We start from the raw sequence: 20,611 nt of genomic DNA on the forward strand, positions 1-20,611 counted from the left end.
GTTGTAAATGAGTGAGGCATGCACCATGGAGCCATGCAGTTGCCATGCGACGTGGCCCGAGAAGCCTGGGTTATTCAATAACAACAGGACGGCTTTAGTCACCGATCAATAATCACACTTAACATGTTTGTGATGTGTAAAGCGAATACACCACGCACTGCACTGACATGTAAGCAGCTAAATATCACTGTATTGACGCTGCTTTGTAATGCATTCAAACACTTCACTGACTATAAAACGTTTATATTATTTTATTATTACATATGTTTTTTTTCTTCCCTAAATGCATTGCAAGTTAAGCTGTGATTCTCACAAAATACATTTGCGTTTGGAACTCCCACAGTAATCAGCGTAACACCACCTTTGTGCTAGGGAATGGCCCCGGAAGATGACGTCGCAGAACTATTTTAGAAGTCACTTCAACGGGCCTCTTTTTCCACAATAGTCACCAGAATTTAATGCACCCCATAAATAACTAAGTTTGTGTCACGTAACCTGTTTGTAAACTTTTATTCACACGGGTAGAATATGCCGGATTAAGTGACAAAGCAAATGTTCAGCATAGGTTGTTGTTGTTGTTTTTGAATGCACTCATTGGTTACAGGGTGAGACAATAATTTCGCTGCACAGTATGATAATCAGTTTAATGAATGATGGCCAAATACCAGATATCAGCAGTGCCAGCCCAGTGCTCTGACATGGTTTTAGCTCTTTAGGACACTTCTATATTGTCCACAACTTAAAATAATACCACTGTCCCTCAACTGTCACAAGTCAACAATGTGAGAGGAAAAAAATATACATAGCTATTGTGTTGTTCTAAAAGCAGCTCGATCAGTTTTCATGTAGTAAGAGCCTGGCTGGACTCCATCCCAGTTCCTTTTGAGCCCAGGCCTCTCCATGAATCATTGGTTGCAAACTACCTACTGTGTAGATTTTCGCAGTTGCGCTGTACACCTCTCCGATGTGTTTTGTCATTGTACCGCACATTGTTAGGCACGATGCCTGACGTTTCGCTCCATTTTTCGGAAGCATTTTTTTTAAACTGCTCCTGCAGATGCTCCCAGCAGTTTCCCGGATGGAGCTGTTCCTGAAGGAGCTTCCAGCACGTGGAGCGACACGTCAGACATCATGCCGAATGGAACGCGGTACAATCCGCAAACACGCTGGGGACCTATGCTTGCAAACTGCTGCTAGAGAGTGCCTCTAGATTATTATGGGCTTCTCTCCCATGCTGACCAGACATCTTGAAAGAGATATTAGTACCGAGAGAAGGCGGCAGTTTAGGGAGGCCTGGAATGACCAAGGCCGACGATGATGACAACAACGATGGCATTTCCCACAATTACACTGATATTATTTTTGTCCATCTACAACAGGGGTGGGGAACGTCCGGCCCGCAGGCCGTATGAGGCCCCCGAAATAATTTGGTCTGGCCTTGCCAAGGCAACCGCAGGCGGGACTCAAAATTCAATAAATCTAGGAGCAAACCTGGAAAAGCAGTTGCGAGTAGCAACATCATCAATACCAGCTAACATCATCCATACCAGCTAACATCATCAATACCAGCTAACATCACCAATACCAGCTAACATCATCAATACCAGCTAACATCATCAATACCAGCTAACATCATAAATACCAGCTAACATCATCAATACCAGCTACCATCACCACACGCCTAACCAAAGAAGAAGCAGTTCCAGCCATCACATTAGGGGCGAGTTAATTAAATGTTTGACCAAATATAACAGGCTAATTTAAAAGTTGATAATTTTGTAGGGCCCGCGAATGATGTTATAATTATCCAAATGGCTCTGGGCAGAAAAAAGGTTCCCCACCCCTGACCTACGAGAATACAATTTTTCCCTGGGTCTTCAATCACATGTCCAAAGGTTGACGCAGCGCCACACTCCTGGAGATGGTGCCAAACGATCAAAAGCAACTTGCACTATCCAAACACTGCTCTGGCAGCGTTTGTCATTGCTGAGCCGGCACTTTGTGCAGTGTCTGGACGCTCATTAGAGAGTGATCAGAAAAGAACGAAAACCCAGTGTCACGTGATTTATGGACGCGGGAGTTTACACGAACACTTCGCAACACTTCAGCTATTAAACTCCATACTGCATCAACTATCTCACACAAACTAGATTCGAAGCTTTCGTGACTGCAGGAATTACTCTTTGGTTCTTTCGGTAAAGTCACGTAGAAAAAACACATTCATAAATAATATAAAACGACGTTTCGATTGCAACACAAGCAATCATCATCAGGTAAGAATTAATGAAAAAACAACCATAGTAAATTTTGATTTAAAGCTTTCGTGACTGCAGGGATTCATATTATTGGTTCTTTCGGTAAAGTCACGTAGAAGGGAAACAATAAAATGATAAAAAAAATAAAGCAATAAAATTCTCACGACGTTTCGACTGCAACACAAGCAATCATCACCTGATGATGATAATCATAGTAAACTTAGAAACATAATGCAATACAACACAGAGAGTCGGCTAACACAACAGTGAACACCCTACATGGTTGATTACGTTCTTCCTATCTGCTGGTGTGTCTGTCTGTGTGTCTCCGTGTCTGTGTTTTGTCTCTCTCTCAAATTTAGCAATCTTTGGAAGAACGTAATCAACCAGGTGGGGTGTTGACTGTTGTGTTAGCTGACTCTCTGTGTTGCATTGCATTATATTTCTAAGTTTACTAGGTTTGTCTTCTAATTAATTCTTACCTGATGATGGTTGCTTGTGTTGCAATCGAAACGTCGTATTCTATTATTTTTATTAATTTATTTTCTTTCTACGTGACTTCACCGAAAGAACCAAAGAGTATCTCACGCAACTATAACCTAAAAATCACAGCCAGTTATTAACTAACATCTCATATTGACGCTGTCCGTCAGCTTAAATTAGTGTCACTTTTGTTCATTCGCCAAAAATGTGTTTTTGATTAAGCACAGGCTGAAAATATTTTGTAACCATCAAACCGGGTGGCTCTGTAGTTGGAGCGGCCGTCTCGCAATTAGAAGAACATGGATATAAAGATTGCGAGATCAAATTCCAGGTTTGTTACATCAAGTCGCTGTGGTCACTCTATGGAGATACTCAAAGTCAAAGGTATTTCTTCTTCAAGTGAGCATTGAGGTGGGGCTTATTTCGTGTCTACAACCCTGAGCCAGTGGTTGGTGTAAATTCTACATCATCATTATAGCTTTGAGTTTCTTGTTAGGACAACCACTGCTGACTTCCTCACAAAGTAGTATATATTCTAGCGATCCGAGAGCAATGATGGGCTGAGTCGACACCCAACCAGGATTTGAAATCGCAACCTTTCAAATGCGAGCTACTCACTCAAGTGCTGAGCTCCCTGAATAGACTTAGATAATACAAATTATTATGCCCTTCATTTATACCTAAAAGCCAAGTTGAGTCGCAGCCCTCTATTTCAGCCATTGTCATACAGCACCTACAGGGTCCTGCATCGGGGTATTTGACGAATTCTGTTGTCGAGTGTTTGGTCTATGGGGGGAAGCCAGAGCACCTGGAGAAACCCAGAGCAAAGGGAAGATAGCACTTAAAACTCCATACAGATATATTCGAGATTCCTTTGCCGACTTGCCATCTTCTGATCACCTGGCAGCAAAAGCCTACAACACCTGGCTTTCCCAGACAGTTGCCCATCTAAGTCCTGACCAGGTTCAAATCTGCGTAGCTTCCATGACTGGATGAGATCAGGCACGCTTGAGGGTGATTTTGTGAATATAAACATTTTAAAGTGGAATTTCTACCATCGGCTCAGGGTCACCAAAGGGGATTAAGCATTTGCCCGTTGCTCGTGAGGTTCACTTTGACCTGATCCTCAGGTGTCAATTTCGTAAAAAAATGGTCACAGCCTCAAACATTAGTTGACGACATATTCTGAGTGATAAGGCTGTGTTTGTCAATGACAGGTATCCTTCAAGCTTGCGCAGTTCTGAACCCAGGATTGTATTTGCAAGTGTGCAGTTACTGTTATTTTTCTATGTAACAGTACTGTGTTTATCATGGATGGATCCCGCATACCATGATTAGGTATTACAACGTTCTATACAAAGAATGATACCCGTTGTGTGCAAGAAGGGAGCGTCCCAACATTATATTTTGTTCTGGCAATTATCCCTAAATGTTTCCTGCTGTATATGGAAGCAATCGAATGTGTTTATTATGATGACAGATTACTCTCCAGGATGTAAAACTACACACGCGATCTTATCAGCACTGCACAAACCGCACGTATATATACACTCCATACAAATGTTTCGGGAAGCATCTATAAATTCGCTTCACGAAAATATAAATAAACATTTTTTTGTTTACATTTAACCTCACCCAAATCACGGTTGGGTGTTGCTCAGATCATCATCCTTCAGTAAAACGGTAAAATAGATACCGATTTCTGGGAAGTCAACGGTGGCCAAAATATTGAGAGACTGACCCCCACAAAAAGAATGTGGAATTTCCACCACTGGTTCAGGGCTAATCGTGGTGACAAGCGGCTGCGACCCAGGGATCGTTTGAGCATGGAAACAACTGCCTTTTTACTGACCCCCTCACATTCCTGCTTGCCTTCCAGGAATTATAATCTCTAACAAAGTTGCCATAACATCTTTTTGGTTGGATGAATAGTATGCGGAGGTCTGCATGCTCACAGCTGGCTTAGCTCGCGTGAATTGACTCCACCGTTCCATCCCCCGTGGCGATTTGGATAATTCTGTGGGGGATTTCCAAAGCATTTTGTCTGCTATAAAGTGGATAATTAAAGACCCCAAGACTTTATTATTCGCAAGCTTAAGTCAATCTGGGCGCGTGTCAAAGCCTAAATATGAATCGTAAACATTATGACGACTGCTAAATGAATAAGGCTCTCTTTTGAATTATGATACATCTTGTTTACTTTGAGAGGGGTGATACATCTCAATGAGCTTGCTCATGTTAAGGCTATCAATCGATGTTACTGAAAGGGAACGCAACTTCATGCTCAAATCAACATCTGGGCTGCACTCGTCTGCACTGGAATCCCTGAAACGGCGCTGCAATATTCCATATTCCCATGACTTGCGTCGGCCAGTGTAGGGCAACCCCAGGTTACTTCCCACTGAGTGGTACTTGTTGTGTAAGCCTCAGAGGAATAACGAGATGGACACTCGAACCACTGCACCAACTTGCTAAATAAATATTTACTTCGTAACTTACTCCTGTACTTAACTTCTTTTCATCTGACACCCCTTGCTCGCACATGTTTGCACTGTCTATTTCGTTGTGCCTGTGTTTATAGTTCATAGTTTAGTTTCATTTATTTGGTATAGCCCTGTGAGCCATTCTGCTCTTGAATCGGGTGCAACCGCAACAAACAAAAACACGAACAAGAAAAACATCTTAAAGTGACTTTGTGACTGTGCTAAATAGAAAATCCAGGAAAAAAATCATCAAAATATTCCTGAAACAAAACACCGTACACCAACAACGCTGTGTGCAAAAATCCCAGTGGGATGCAAGTCAAACAACAACAACAACAAGAAAACTAAGATTAAGGCCATCAGTCTAACTCCGTACTACAATAAACAAAAACATGGCCAAACCAAAAAAACGTTTTAGAAATCACCAAAATAAAGCCATCAATGCAATGTAACAGTGATACACCTCCAGGGCTGACTTGCGCATGTACTGTGTGTGCGGACTCCCACCTCTGTCAACATTTCTGAACAGCGTGCCAGAGTCAGCCATAATTCCCCTCAAGGGGCCGTCCATAAATGACGTCACGCACCTGGGGGGGGGGGGGGTCAGACATTTGTGACGATGTGCTACGAGGGGGGGTTGAGAAATAATGTGACGTCACATCAAAATACGCAACTTTAAATAAATATAGAAACACGTTCTACTTAATTAAATAGACGTTTTAATACATGTTTTCTGCTACAACATCAGAGTGCAGCGGAACATTAAATACGCACTACAATGTGACAATAGTTTAAAGCGATTTGAAGCATATTTGATTTTTTTTTGGGGGGGGGGCAGAGCTTTGTGACGTCATATTTGAGGGGGGGGGGTCTGAGTTTTTGTGACGCCGTGTGACAGTGGGGTGGGGGGGGGAGCAAAAATGGTCCAAAATCGCGTGACGTCATTTATGCATTTATGGACGGCCCCCAAGAGTGATTTTGCAGGTGACAGTACGGTCAGATAATTAGATTGCCGAGCCCAAAAAGCAATGATGAGGACCGAATAGTCTCCCTTCATGTATCCATACATTAATCAGGACTGCAGAGTGCATGAGAGCAGCGTGCCAACCAGAAAGGCATTCTCAATGTAGAATGGATATACGGGAAAAAAACTCCTGTTATCCAACTCTCTCTAATATCTGCTACTCCTCTTATCTATGTTTCTAATCTAACCATAGGAAATTCTGTCAACCGTGGCTGGAGTGTTCCGATGATCTGTGCTTTTCCATAGGCCATAAGAGTCACCTGAAAGTGGCGAAAAACGCATAATATTATCCACATGATGAGCCACCTAATCTCATCCTATTATCCAGGTCTTTTTTAGGATTATATGAGTGGTGGAAAAATCATTCCAGCATCCATACTTATGGACAGATAAGATGAGCAATTTCTCTATATAAATGTGGATAATAGGATCCACCAATAGCGACCCCCAACACCACCACCACCACCACAGAAAAGGGGCATTTCAGAGTATACATACATTTTACATATTTGTCCAGGTGGTTTTGTGATTTGAGTACTCGACGTTCAACTCGTATGATGCGGGACACACTATGGCTTGAATCTTCAAAGACAGGTTTTACACATGTCTACGTATTAACTCTGAACCCTGACTATTTATTTTCGGGTACACATCATTTCCAGATATTCGATCGGGCAGGTCCCGTGGTGGGGCAAAGTGTGGGTCCTCCCTCCTCTTTCAATAGCCGGCGTCTTGAGCTCGCTCGAGTGGGAGGCGCTTCTGCCAGCGGTGCCACGAGCAAGACATTGCAGGGGCTGCACTTTGAGCTTGTCTTTTCTCTTTTTTCGTGGAAAAAATCCTTCAAGGTAAATTCTCCTTCGCCAGGAATGAGGCCTGGGCAAGAACGCGGACTAATGCGCGGTCACTTCGATGGGGGGTGGTGGGGGGGTGGACGCGCGCGATGGGAAAATGCCACACAATCGCGAGTCGGGAAACAGAAAGAGCGTGGCGGTGATCTGGCCAGGGGGGGGGGGGTGGGCGCCTCGCTTGAGCGCGGCAGTGGAATGTCGCCCCCGCGATGCCGCCTCCAACCGCCGCCGTTCGCGACCCCCCGCAGCAGCCGCCCCAGTCCCAGCGCTCGAGTTCAAAGCGCCCGGAGGGTGGCTTTGTGTGACCTCGACCACCACCACCACCACCCACCAACCACCCACCCACCAACCACCACCCACCCACCACCCACCCACCATCCACCAACCACCACCCACCACCACCCACCACCACCACCCAACCATCAAGCCACCCCTCGCTCCGTGCCGCTGCACGGCGAGACGGGGGTCTGCTGACGGTGCCCGTGATGAATCTCCGTGATGAATCTCCGTCTTCGTGTTGCGCCGCTGAGCCCGGGCAGCACTCGGGTGGCTCTACCCCCCACTTAGGAGACAGGCCTCACCCCACCCCCCCCCTCCTTAACCTCTTTTGTTTCTTGTGCTGTTGATGCAGCTGGCAAATGTTTAGCGAGTTCCATACGGGGCAAATCTAAAGTCAAAATACTCTTTCCTGGAAAATATACTTCTGCGGCGAAACCGCGGCTTCAGACGTTGGTGAAGGACCGCTATTTAATTTGTGCGGATTACGTTAAACGCGCGCGATCCATAATTGTGTGTTGTGATTACTGAGGAATGGATATCTAACAGCGTAACGTGTTACACGTGCATTCTATGGGCAGGTCGAATCATCGCTGCGAGGCGCAATTGAAATGCAAGCTCTGCGTCTCACCTGGACAGCTGGAAGGCATTGGGTTCATGTCGCCACGTGTGTGATTTTCCATGTTGACATCACGCTCTCTCGCGTGCCAACAAAATATTGCTCACATCGCTTTTGCAAACACTACCTCGCAAGGTTCGAGCATGGTTGTGTGTGTGTGCGTGTTTATGCAGCTGACAAATGTCCATTGAAGGGTACATTGGGGATCTGTATCTTTGTGCTTGTTTAAAAACCAGAATCACCATTATTGTAATTTTAAAGGGCTTTTGTCATGTCATAGGCACAAGGCTGGCATTACTAAACTAAACTAAACGTTTAAACTTTACCAGCTAAGGCCCACTGTGCTCTATAGCTGTTTTTGAGAAGCGACCTGGCTCAGCGAATTGGCTTGTTTCGTGGACATTTATAGCAGTCAAATACTCTAAACGCGTGATGTTCATTTTAAATGTGGCTGGAAAAATCGGAGGACGGGGAAATAAATCCACCCGACCACAGGGAGGACATGCAAACTCCAAATATACATTCAAATATACATTCAAAATAAACTCCAAATATACATTCATAATAAACTCCAAATATACATTCATAATAAACTCCAAATATACATTCATAATAAACTCCAAATATACATTCATAATAAACTACAAATATATATTCATAATAAACTACAAATATACATTCATAATAAACTCCAAATATACATTCATAATAAACTACAAATATATATTCATAATAAACTACAAATATACAGGCATCAGAGTCGGGATCGAACCCACGCGAGGAAGTAAACATCTCACCACCGCGACGCCCCGTCATCATTACCGGCCATGAGCTATCCACTGCTAGCTGAAGCCCTCCCCGCATCTTGGACATCACTCGCGGTCCTGTAATGCCACAATCCATCTCCTTCCTGCGCGTTAGCTGATCTTATCGCTCTATTTCTCTGGCGATTGTGCACTGAGGCAGGTTCCCTCATTTCGCCCAATTAAAGTGCTTGCCTTTTACATGTTTACCACTGAGGTATCGCAGATAATAAACAGCACCAACTGAAGGTGGCAACGTCCTTATGGACAATGTTAATGCCACCAAATCTTGCCGTCTTTTTTTTACTTTGCAAAATCCTGCCGCGGTTACCCTGTCAACACCATCTCCGATGTGTTTTCTCACATTGCCCCTCCATCTGGTTCTAGATTTTCCTCTTGATTGCTCACCGTGATGTATTTAAATAAGAGACGTATTCAACTTCCTCCCTGCTCAGCTGTGTATTGGGATGATATTCATAGCCCCAGTGGGGGGGGGGGGGCAGTCTCTTTTCAGCGCAACTCCTATCAGCCTCTCACAATTGTATTCTGGTTATAAAGCCAAAGTGGACCCCCCCCCCCAATCAGGATTTAAACTCGTAAGCTCCTGACTGCGAGCTGAGCACTCGGTCAGAGCACGACTAAAACACACGTCTTTGCCCACGTCTTTGTCCTCATGCCGATGACGACCGTAATGGTGTTGTATTAAATTAATTAATGTAAACGTCAGCACTTTTGTCAATCCGCTGCTGGATGAAGGTCTTCCCACGCCGTGTCGGCCGCGCCGGTTGTTTGACCGTGCTTCACCGTGCAGGTCAGCAGAGGGTTTGTGAACAGGGGCCCAGCATTGCTTCCAGGTATTGTTGCCACTTATATGTCAGCTGAGGCCGGGATTGAAACTCAGGTGGCCGGCTTCATCGCGCACCGTGCGAATATATGAGCCACCGTGCCCCCCCCCCCCCCACGAGCGCATTCCATATGTCACTTTGCACACAATGTCCATCGGTGTGGCCTAGTCGGCGTTTCCATGATGTTAGAGGTTACTGGAAACACTGATCGATACTGTGGCTCCCAATAATGCCTGAAATGCACTCTATCGAGACTTGTCAGCCAACTCTGGTAGCCTTCGCAGCCTCAGTCGTAGCCACCGAGTACGAAATCGCAGACAAAGCCGTAGCCCCACGGGGAACCTCAAGTCGGTTGCCTCCTTTCAGAACATCAAAGGGGCCAACCTGCTCTGCAATCAACACCACATGGGCTGAGGTTTGACATTTATTCCCCCCTAAATTTAAAGGTCCGAGATATGTGTTTTGTCCCAGCCGCACGCAGCTTGGCGGAGCTGTTTTGTACATTTTTCGTAAAGCACCGCATTTAAATGTGTCGTCTCGAACGAGGGGTGGCCTGTAAAATGTCACAGTTCCGTCGCCATTCGTCATCCCCATTCATCGGCCATTGTCTGTCCACCGCTGGATGAAGGCCTCTCCCCACGTCATCGCAATCTCTCATCGTCCAGTCCCGCTGCCATCCATCGCGAGCTGATCTCATCGCTCCACAGCGTTCGTCCTCTCGGACACGTTCTCTCTCCTTTGGCTTAAGTTCTGCAACTCGCCACCGTGGCACGATGTTAACTACCTCACCTGGTATACAGGAGTGCCGTGGGTTATATCAGACCTGACGCCTGCTGTATATTTGGAGTTTGCACGTTCTCCCCGTGGTTGCGTGGATTTTTCTCCGGGTCCTCCGGTTTTTCCCCCCAACACTTAGAAACGCGCGTTTCGAGTGTTTGGCTGCTGTCAATTTCCACGTGATAAGCCACCTCCCTGAGCTCTCGTCTGTGGCCATGTCGCTTCTGAAAAAAAAAACAATAGGTGCGGTTATCTGGCTTGACGACCTGAATATTCATTTGTTAGTTGTCGCTTCTGCATCTACATCATCAGCCATTGGAAAGAAGATGACGCTGAATCGGCCCTACGATATTTTGGGAAGAGGGAGTACCCACAATTTACCCCACAACCCCCATGAAGCGTGCAGATCGTTATTAATGTTCTATGATTATTTATTTGAAGAGCCCACTTGTATTTAGCACTTGTATATTAACATTTGCATTGTACCAATCCCACGATATCCCTTTTAAGCCAATCATAGAGCTGATGGACAGTTTTACAACTTGCATTTTTTCGTAAATATAAAAATTATACAATGTATTGCTTGCTAAGTCAATAACTAATAATTCAACCTGTCACTATGTTCAAATAAGCAATAGAACACTGCTCACCTCCATTCGTGACCACGGGCTGCTGGTGAATATTCCACGTTTCCAAGGCAAGGCCAGGATGTCCATAATAATGGTTACCATTTAGTGTCAGATTTCTACAAAGTGGTAATTACTTTATGGACCACATAGGGATGATGGGCTAAGTAGACCCTGGAACCAAGAATTGAACGCAGTCTTCTGATTGTGAGCCAATCGCCCTGTATCAACAAGACCACACTATGACTGTTTATAACATGAATGCGACACATTTATTATTTCCAGGGTAATAAAGTGGCACTGATTTATGATTGTATTCATAGAAAATATATGGGAAACCGTACGTGGGACAGAAACGCAGACGCTGTGAGAATTTCATACGCAGTGGACTTAAAGGCATGTGAGCAAAGAAATAAAAATACAGCGGATGAATAAGCGACCGACTGGTTGAAGGAATAAACACACCCGTCATAACCGTGACATGTTTGGGCATCTGCAATCGTAATAGCCCAGTGCGACCGTTTAATCATTTTTTGCACTCCCTTTGTGCGATGTCACTTTTCCTGCGCTTGCCCCCTCATCTCCCGCTTAAGCTGCTCATATTAACGTGGCCGCACCATCATCATGACCATCATCATTAGCAGCGTGTCACATGTCTATGACTCACAGACACGCATTGTGATTATGTCCTCATGGTGCTCGCTTCAACCGTAATCTACTGCAGTGTTATCCTCCCTTTTCGGGAAGGACAGGGACGGTATTGTGTTAATGCACTGCTTTAAGCGTTGTACTCTAAAGGGCGATCCCTCAATGTTACCTTCCTCGCCTGGTATACAGGAGGTCGTGGCTTCGATTCCGACCCTAACGCCTGCTGTATATTTGGAGTTTGCGTGTCTCTCTCCCCGTTGTCCCGTTAATTTTTCTACGGCTCCTCCGGTTTTCCCCTCCACATTTAGAAACATGCGTTTAGAGTATTTGGCTGCTCTACATTTCCACGTGATAAGCCACTTCGTTGAGCTATCATTTGTGGTCAGGTCACTTCTGAAAAAGAGCTACATAGCTCAGTGGGCCCTACCTGGTAAAATACAAAATAGTTTATAGTTGTTAATCTTTTTTGTTATAGTTCTACTCCTCCACAGGTGACTGAATACATTATCGTGAAAGCATGGCTTCCTATCTAACAGAGGAGGGTGTTCAAACATTTAATTAAAGTGTATCCCTATTATTTTAGTGGGGTATCCATATATGTTGTAAGAAGTGGCAAAGAGGATGTAAGCCATCCTGACTTGTACCATTAAGCAGTTCATCGGGGCTGTTGGTCGAGCACTCAACTCACAATCAAATGGGTGCAAGCACGATTTCAAATTCCAATTAGGAGGGTGATTTATCCCTTGCTGGGGGCTCATAAATATATGTATACACATAACACTATAGAAATCAAAAGTGCACGTCTTGTTTGGAAACAGACCACTGCCATTAAACCATTGGAATCTCCACCACTGGCTCAAGGTTTCCATGGACAGAAGCGCTGATCATTTGGATAACGCTGGTGGCAGTCAACTGCTGGAGGAGCAGAGTTCTGCCCGCACTATGTCGGTCATCGGGGATGTTTGACCATACTTCACCATCTTGATCAGTGTGGGATTGCGAAGGGTAAGGGTCAGGACCGGTTCAGATATATCACTCACCACTGATATTAGCCATGGTCACGACTCAAACTCACGTGACCGGGTTCGTGGCGAAATGTGCAAACACTACTGTGCCGCTTGTTCAAACATAATTAGTGGGGGTTTTTTGATGCCCTCTTGCCTGTCTTCCCAAACCGATGTTTCGCTAGATGTTGCAAGATGAACAGCGTTGGGGGCCGTCCATAAATGACGTCACGCACCTAGGGGGGGGGTCAGACATTTGTGACGATGTGTGACGAGGAGGGGGGGAGTTTTAGAAATGTGACGTCACATCAAAATGCGCAACTTTAAATAAATATAGACAACACGTTCTACTTAATTAAATATACTTTTTTAATAAATGTTTTCTCCTACAACATCAGAGTGCAGCGGCACATTAAATACGCACTACAATGACAATAGTTTAAAGCGATTTGAAGCATGTTTTATTTTAAAAATGGAAATTTAGTTTTGGGGGGGGGGGGGGGGTGGGAGCAGATCTTTGTGACGTCATATTTGAGGGGGGGGTCTGACTTTTTGTGACGCCGTGTGACGAGGGGGGGGGGTCAAAAATCGTCCAAAATCGCGTGACGTCATTTATGGACGGCCCCTTGCTGTTACTGTGTACACTGGCCACAGCAATGCGCCATAGGCAAGAGTGATGGAGGTCAGAAAAGGCAGCACCAAGCTGCCCTTACATTTGTTTTTGAATCCCGAGTCAATTTTAAAAACAAAATATGCACGTTTTAAATAACTCCCCAGCCATTACACATTTCCTCCAGTCACTGTGTATTTTGAAGCCTTGTGTATTTTTCCCACCCTTAAGTCTGAGTGTTTGAAACGCCCCTGGCTGTTGTACCGCTCCGTGTTTCATGCCGTAAGTACAGAGTAATTCTCCACTGGCCATCCTGATCCAGCACTAGAAATTCCACATTGCCATGGTGGGGACCAGTGGCTCCATAGGACGCCTATGTTGACTTCTTACTAAGCAGCACTTATTTTAACGGCAGCATAGGATTTGTGGTTGAGTTAATCTCTGACTGGGATTTGAATATTAAATCCTGAAATTGTTACCGAGCTCCCCACACACATCATTATCCAGTCAAGAGAGAATATTCCAGCGTGGAATATAACGTGTGTTTTATATCCTGCAGCTGTTAATCACTAATATAATGAGCCAAGAATGTCTGTGTGTAACGCGCGTGACGTCACTCCACGTCGACCAGCCCCCCTCATTAATAATCATGAACAGGTGGGGTCCTCCACATGGACCCCCCCCCCGTCATTAATAATCATTGTGCAGTTGACGTCACTCCACATGGGGGGGGAGGGGGCGCCTCCTCACCGAGAACTTAACCCCTCATGAAAAAGCCAGAACCCTCATGCCACGCGAACTCTGTAACCCTATTGAGACGTAGAAGGAAAAAGGGCGTCATGATGAACATGGGATATAACCGTGAAATAAAAAAAAGTCTGTGTTACCGGCCTTACAAATGGCACACGAATGGATGCACTGACTATGGTTCTACTGCCTGCTTTTCGCTTGAACGTGTCAGATTTACTGCAATACACACGTCCTTGGACGGGCTATAGGCTCGTACACAATAAATATCTCCCAATTGGTCTCATAAACACTCTTGGGGCTGTTAGAGATCAAGTGCTGCTATTCAAGATCAAGAAGCCACCGTGATCAACGCCGTTAATGCCACCATGTTTCACTGCTAACGTTTTCTCTCCTCCGACCTCCAAGATCCACTCTAATGGTATCTGTTCGGAGGGCTTACCATTGGTCGCCAAAATAACTGAGATCACTCCCATGCCTGCTTCAGTCAAGAGCCTTCGTCCATCCTGCAGACGTCCTACACAGTGAAGTCTCTTTTTGCCCAATCATATCTGAAACACTTACCTGCCATGGCGTCTTCTGGACTTCCACATTGCTTATCATATCTTGCCACACGGGGCTCATATCAAAATAACAGAGAATGTAAAATTTTCGCAACGGGAGAAAAACGCAAATGTCGCAGCACGCAGCTTTTCTGTACACACCACAGACAGAATCAAACGGCAAGATTGGCTTTCTGGAGGCCACACGGGGCACCGTAATTTTTTATTTATTTTAACTTGCATCTGTGGGATTGTATGAGCAGCGTGCCAATATAGTGGACACACGAGTGAACAGGGCTCTGGGATGATTCATGGCTTAAGACGCGATTCAACAATGTACACACGAACGCACACACGCCTGAGCTGGACTCGACACAGAGACGTGAAATTACTCCTGTGTGTACGATTCCGGGGGACAGGAATGCTGAATGGCACTGGAATGCAGCGCTGGGAAGTGGAGAGTGTATGTTACCGTTGGCCAAAACGTTGTAATGACATAATTATAAAATATCTTGGCATGTCTGCTTTGCTAAGTAATTGCAAATTTTAGTGTATATAAAAAAAAATATTTTATAGCCTAAAGTAGGAACTGCATAATATTATTTGTCAAAAAAATCCACCAAATGTATTTCACTTCTTTAACTAGAATTTACAATCGAAAAATGCCATAAACTTTTTCTGGCACTAAAATTGCAAGCACAAAGAGCACTTAGAACCTGAAACAAATTATATTTACGTTGGTTTTAGTAAAAAAAAACTATTTTGCAATGTGATGTAGTGTTTCATGTCATTTTGCAAAGTCTATTATATGAGAGTAATATTTATCTTGCCACACAAACACTGTGCTCTTCCCAACATCCAGGTGAATGCGAACGTCTCAACCTGGCATATTACATTAAAGCTGGACATCGATATAATTGAGTGACATCACAGAATGACATAGCCTACGGTATGTCTCAATTGATCTCAACCACAATATTCAAAACCTCAAACTGACATTTGGCAGCATACGAAACCGATCATTTTAATCAAAGCCAGATTTTGAAAAACAAACCCCTCTATTATTTTAATGTTTCCTTAGCACTGCCACAATATCGCAGTGACTTATTTTACAGCTGATTGTAATCCGTGCCAAAATCTCCGACTCCTTTTAGTAAAGAGCAGAAAGAACAGTCTGGCTTTCATTTACGTCTATATGTCTTCCACTCAGACTGCACATATGTGAAATACGCCACAAGGAGTCCATCAGAATGGTGGGGTAAAGTGTACGTACACCCACCACTTCTCAGACGTCTCACCGATGTGGAAGAGTAGGCCAAAATAGCTTCTGGGGGCCGCTCTCCAGAGCTCCCTCTTAGTGGAGTCCCTTTTGCCAGCAGTGGTATGAGCAGGTAATTGCAGGGTAGCACATTTACCTTTCTATGTGAAGCACAGCGTTTGAAAGATCATACCGTACATTGACTTTTTACATACGTTAAAACAAAATGTGGGGCTATTCTCATCTAAGTTGACAGCTCTGAGCCAGTGATGACAATTCCACATTCCCATGGCAATAGCCTGTCTGTCCGTGCTACAACCAGTGCCCCGGGAGGATATTAGGTTGAACTCGCAACCCTTCAATTCTAAAATTTCTCTGACCAAACATTTATCCAGCAGGATGTAGAATCATGACACTGAACTTGCATAAATGCACATGTTGTTTCAATTGCGGTATTCATCATCATCAGCATCATCCATGATCTATCCACTGCTGCATAGAGGCCTCCCAACGTCATCACCATCCATGTTAGTCTCTCTACTGCAAGTGATCTCAACTCTTCAAATCGGGGGGGATCACCCCTGCAGGCCGCCATTCCCGCCTTTAGCTGCCAATCCAACAACAGCTTCAGCCAACGGCCATCGCCCGCCACCGTGGATGAGTCTTGCCCAAGCCCACGTACTTATTCCCCAACAGTCGTTGTGATTTCTGGAGTTTGCGTTTGTTCTCTGATCCAAGAGTTCCCCTTCCTATCCCCTCGCCGTACTTCACAACACGCATTTCTCTGTGCGCACCTTTCAGCGGTTCGTAATTTTATTCGTGAGTCGTGCCTCGTTATTCTATTCATAATAATACAAATATTAAACCTACAAAGCATGTATTAGTGTCAAATGAGAATCATCATTTGCTTAACTACATAGCAAATTCAAAGACGTGTGCCGTATGACACCACTATAAACCCAATGGATGTTGTTCTTGGTCACAAAAAATATCATTTATTTCATTTATTTCATTTATTAGGTATAGCCCTGAACATACACAGACCGTAGAGTGAAAACCAACATTTGCAAAGGTGATTGGATTTAACTCACCAACCTGGTGGATGCTGTCAAATGCAACATTGTCGTGATATATTGTAGTTTCAACACTGGATTGCCAATGCTGGTTGTCAAAGTAAACACACGTGTCAATTCAGCATGGGAGATGTCATTGAGGAGAGGGAGGTTGCGCTGGGTGTGCCGGACGGAGGAGGGCAGTTTGCCGAGTCAGGCATTGGAATGTCATCCATAGAGCGGCGAGCAATGGGAAGACCTGAAGCCAGATGGTGGAAGACTGAGATTACCTTTTTTAAATCTAGATCGAAAACTCAATTCTTTAGAACTGCTTTTTGTGTTTAGCTTCCTGTCCCCCATCGCCCCAACTCCGATTAGCACGGTCGGCAATGTACGGCGCAAAATAAGTTCAACATACAGGCCATAGGGGTTTAACGTCGATTAATCAAAAACTGCTGTGAATTAGCTGAATTGCTCAAGTCCATTACCTTAAATCTGGTCCCAAGGCACCATGGATTTTTATTTATATTTTGAGAAGATCTGTGGAATTTGGAAATGTTAAACGTAAACGGTTGGGTATGAGGAATGGAGTTTGATAAACCTTGGTCTGGTACGCAAGTAATACTGTTTGTACTTTTCAGAGAATGTTCTTGGCTTGAACTCGTGTTGATCAAAGTAATTCTCAGCTCTTGTCCTTGGGGATTCTGGCCTTGAGGTGTAAGTGCATGAGATGTATGCTAGGAATGTTATGGCGAGTTACGTCAAGCAAGTCGGGAATTTGCAGGAGAATCTGGCAGAAACTGTGGGATTTAGCATCATTGCATTATCTGCTCAAGTGCATGCTATAAACGTGGTCCCAAAGCCAATGTATTAAATGACGTGCTTGGTTTGGCTATGAATATCGGCGTGATGTGCATCTCAGCTCCAACAAGCAAGGGGATGATGGCGAGGGGGGGGGTGCTCATCTCTTTTGATGGCCCTCAGCCCATTGTGGAATGAATTATATTTTCGCACAAGATAAATATAAGTCATAATTTACCGGAACACCTTTATTAATGCTTAAAAAAATGCAATTCCCAGCAATTGTGACGACATTTGACGGTCTTGAATTTTCATTTCCCCGCACGACTTTGTGCTCGACCTGAAAACTAGTTTTGAGAATACCTCATAGCAGGTGTTCACGTATCGACGGGGGCACATTGCAACTTCCGGCATAACTGCACACACACAAGCGCTTTTAAAACAAAGGCGCTTTGATTCACGAGCACTTGACTCACTGGTAGCCCTTAATGAGCCAAAAATCCACCCCCCCCCCCCCCCGTGTAGCTTTAACAGACTGTTGGGGCAAGTGCGGTTAGCGTGTAGCACCTTTGAAGGCCGCCACGGCACACGAGGTGGTCGAGTGGCCAGCACCACCACGCCCAGCCGCCTTTGTCTCCCCAGTGGCGATGTTCACACATCGCATCAGGTACTCATTTGAGGCCGATTCGACCCAGGGGAGGCCAAAGATCGTCACCTGTGTTGGTGGCCGTGAGCGGGAATCGGACTCGGGTCGCCGGGTTCGTAGCGCAATGCACTTACCGTTACACTCTGGCTCCCCATCCCCCTGAATGAGCCACACACACACGTGCAACATACTAAATAAAGTGATGAACTTTGGGCAGAATAACAGGAATGTTGTTGGCCGAGATACAAATGGCCACTATGAATGTGCGGCTGTGTTTTTTTTGTCAGCTTAGCAAGGAGAGTCATGGCACTGGGTTCAGCATGTGTGTGTCACCGCACTGCACGACGCAACTAATTGGCAAGGGGAGACAACAGGCCTTTCACAATACTGTACCGCGAAAACTAAAAAAAAGTGTATGCAAATCACTGTATTAGACATGGGAAGCATTATGGGTTAATGCGTGCGACGTCAACATGATCAGAAACCGATCATTTCCCGGAGGAAAATATGTGATGCTTTAGAAATGAATACATGCAAAGATGAATGGGGACGTTCAGGTAAAGGTGCAGCCCATGTAATTACTTGCTCATGCCACTTATGGTTGGAAGACCTCCACTAGAGCGAGCTCTAGAGAGTCCCCCTAGAGGGTGTTTTTATCCATAACAGGGTTTTTTTGGGTTAGATCGCGTTAATATATGCATGTGTCGTTTAACCCGCCACCACCCGACACAGCCAACCAGTGAGGGTTGTCACGTAAACAGAACATGCCAATTCGTCGTTTTTAGCCTACTCTTCCACGCTGATCGGAAATCTTGGGGAGAAACGACACTCCACCACACGCGAATTAATTACCAATCTACTAATTGTGGATGACTCATTTATACTTGCTGGGTGAACAGCAGTGGGTGAATTTAAGAACAACAAATCCCATTGTTTCAACTGCCACTCCAGGAGATCGAACCGACGATCCACTGGATTGCAAGCCCAGCGTGGCCAGGTCAAGGTCTAACCTGGCCACATGGCGGTGCCTCCGCACGACCAGAAGGGTCGTGACCCCTGTGGCTGTGAGAGGCCGACCGAGACGCGCGCGACGCGTCTCGGTCTGTCCACTGCACGAGGAAGGCCCCCCGCTCGCGCCGTGGGAGATCTCGCAGCAGGCGACCTGCGGGCGATGAGGATGTGCTCGCCACTGGGAGGACCTTTGACTTTGTTGGGTGGACGCAGAAAACAAGAAGATCACACCGCAGCGGCATGAATTGGAGATACAGTGTGAGAAGTCAATGCGCTATTTGTGCAGCATTATGGGTGATGGAGTCGTTACATTGACTTTCGTTCCATGGATTCTCCAGACTAATATTACCCAGCAGCATTTGTTTACACAAGACGATGATGAACCGGCTTTGATCTTCAGGATATCCCATAAGCAGTGGGAGGGAGCGGTGGTGTAGTGGTTGGCGCACTACCCGAACCGCTGCGTTTAACTCCAGCATGTGTAGGACTTATTTCTCAAGAAACAATAATTTTCTGGGGCTCAACTGACATGATGGGGACCAAAAAACAAAGTCAAGAAGCATGCTGGAAAATGTTCCCATTCACAAGATTTGTTGGCAGAAGCAGTGCCAATGTCTCTATCACCAACAGAGGGGCAAATCTCCAAGGTGATGATGTTGATGTGCTTGGTATGGTTATGAATTTGGCCTGACGTGCATCTCTGTTCCAACAATCAAGGGGATGATGGCGAGGAGGGGGGGGGGGTCATCTCCTTTTATGGCCCTCAGCCCATTGTGGAGATTCCACATTCTTGTGACGGGAACAATCTATTCCATAAGACAATAATTGCTGACTCCCCTAAAATTGGTACTTGTTTTATCGACTCAAAAGGATACAAACTGTGAGTTCAGCACTTTGGCTAATGTACCAACTGGTTGGGACAAACAGGTCCCTGCAGGGTGGGCTGGTAGGAACATTGGAATTTTGCGCAATTTTGTTTTTACACCCCAACAGCACGAGATTTCACTTCGTTAATAAAAGGGGAAGGACGGACGGACACATTAATCTATTGCAGGCTGGTACACTCAGTTTACAACTTCGTTCCTACCAGTATAACATTATCGTGTAAATGCAGAAAGCCACAGTTGCTTGATACCCCTCTAGTTTTACATGTGTGAGCAATTGTGAAAAAAGAGAGGTCAGCCATATTCCTAATAACCTCCCTTTTCATGGACAACCTGTAAGATGTAGAGTCGTTTCGAACAAACAGCTGC

At 45.1% G+C, this 20,611-nt stretch overlaps 1 long non-coding RNA gene across 1 annotated transcript in view; it reads left to right on the plus strand.

The window, feature by feature from the left end:
* Window positions 1-1,945, plus strand: part of LOC116957852 (uncharacterized) — a 51,069-nt gene extending 49,124 nt beyond the window's left edge. The window contains exon 3 of the long non-coding RNA XR_004405263.2: window positions 1,058-1,945. This is a non-coding gene — a long non-coding RNA (uncharacterized LOC116957852). The remainder of the gene's footprint in view (window positions 1-1,057) is intronic.
* Window positions 1,946-20,611: the final 18,666 nt, after the last annotated feature.

The sequence above is a fragment of the Petromyzon marinus genome, chromosome 1 (genome assembly GCF_048934315.1).
Source record: "Petromyzon marinus isolate PM22_M1 ecotype Great Lakes invasive population chromosome 1, UKy_Petmar_22M1.pri1.0, whole genome shotgun sequence".
In the NCBI taxonomy this organism is placed as follows: Eukaryota; Metazoa; Chordata; class Hyperoartia; order Petromyzontiformes; family Petromyzontidae; genus Petromyzon; species Petromyzon marinus.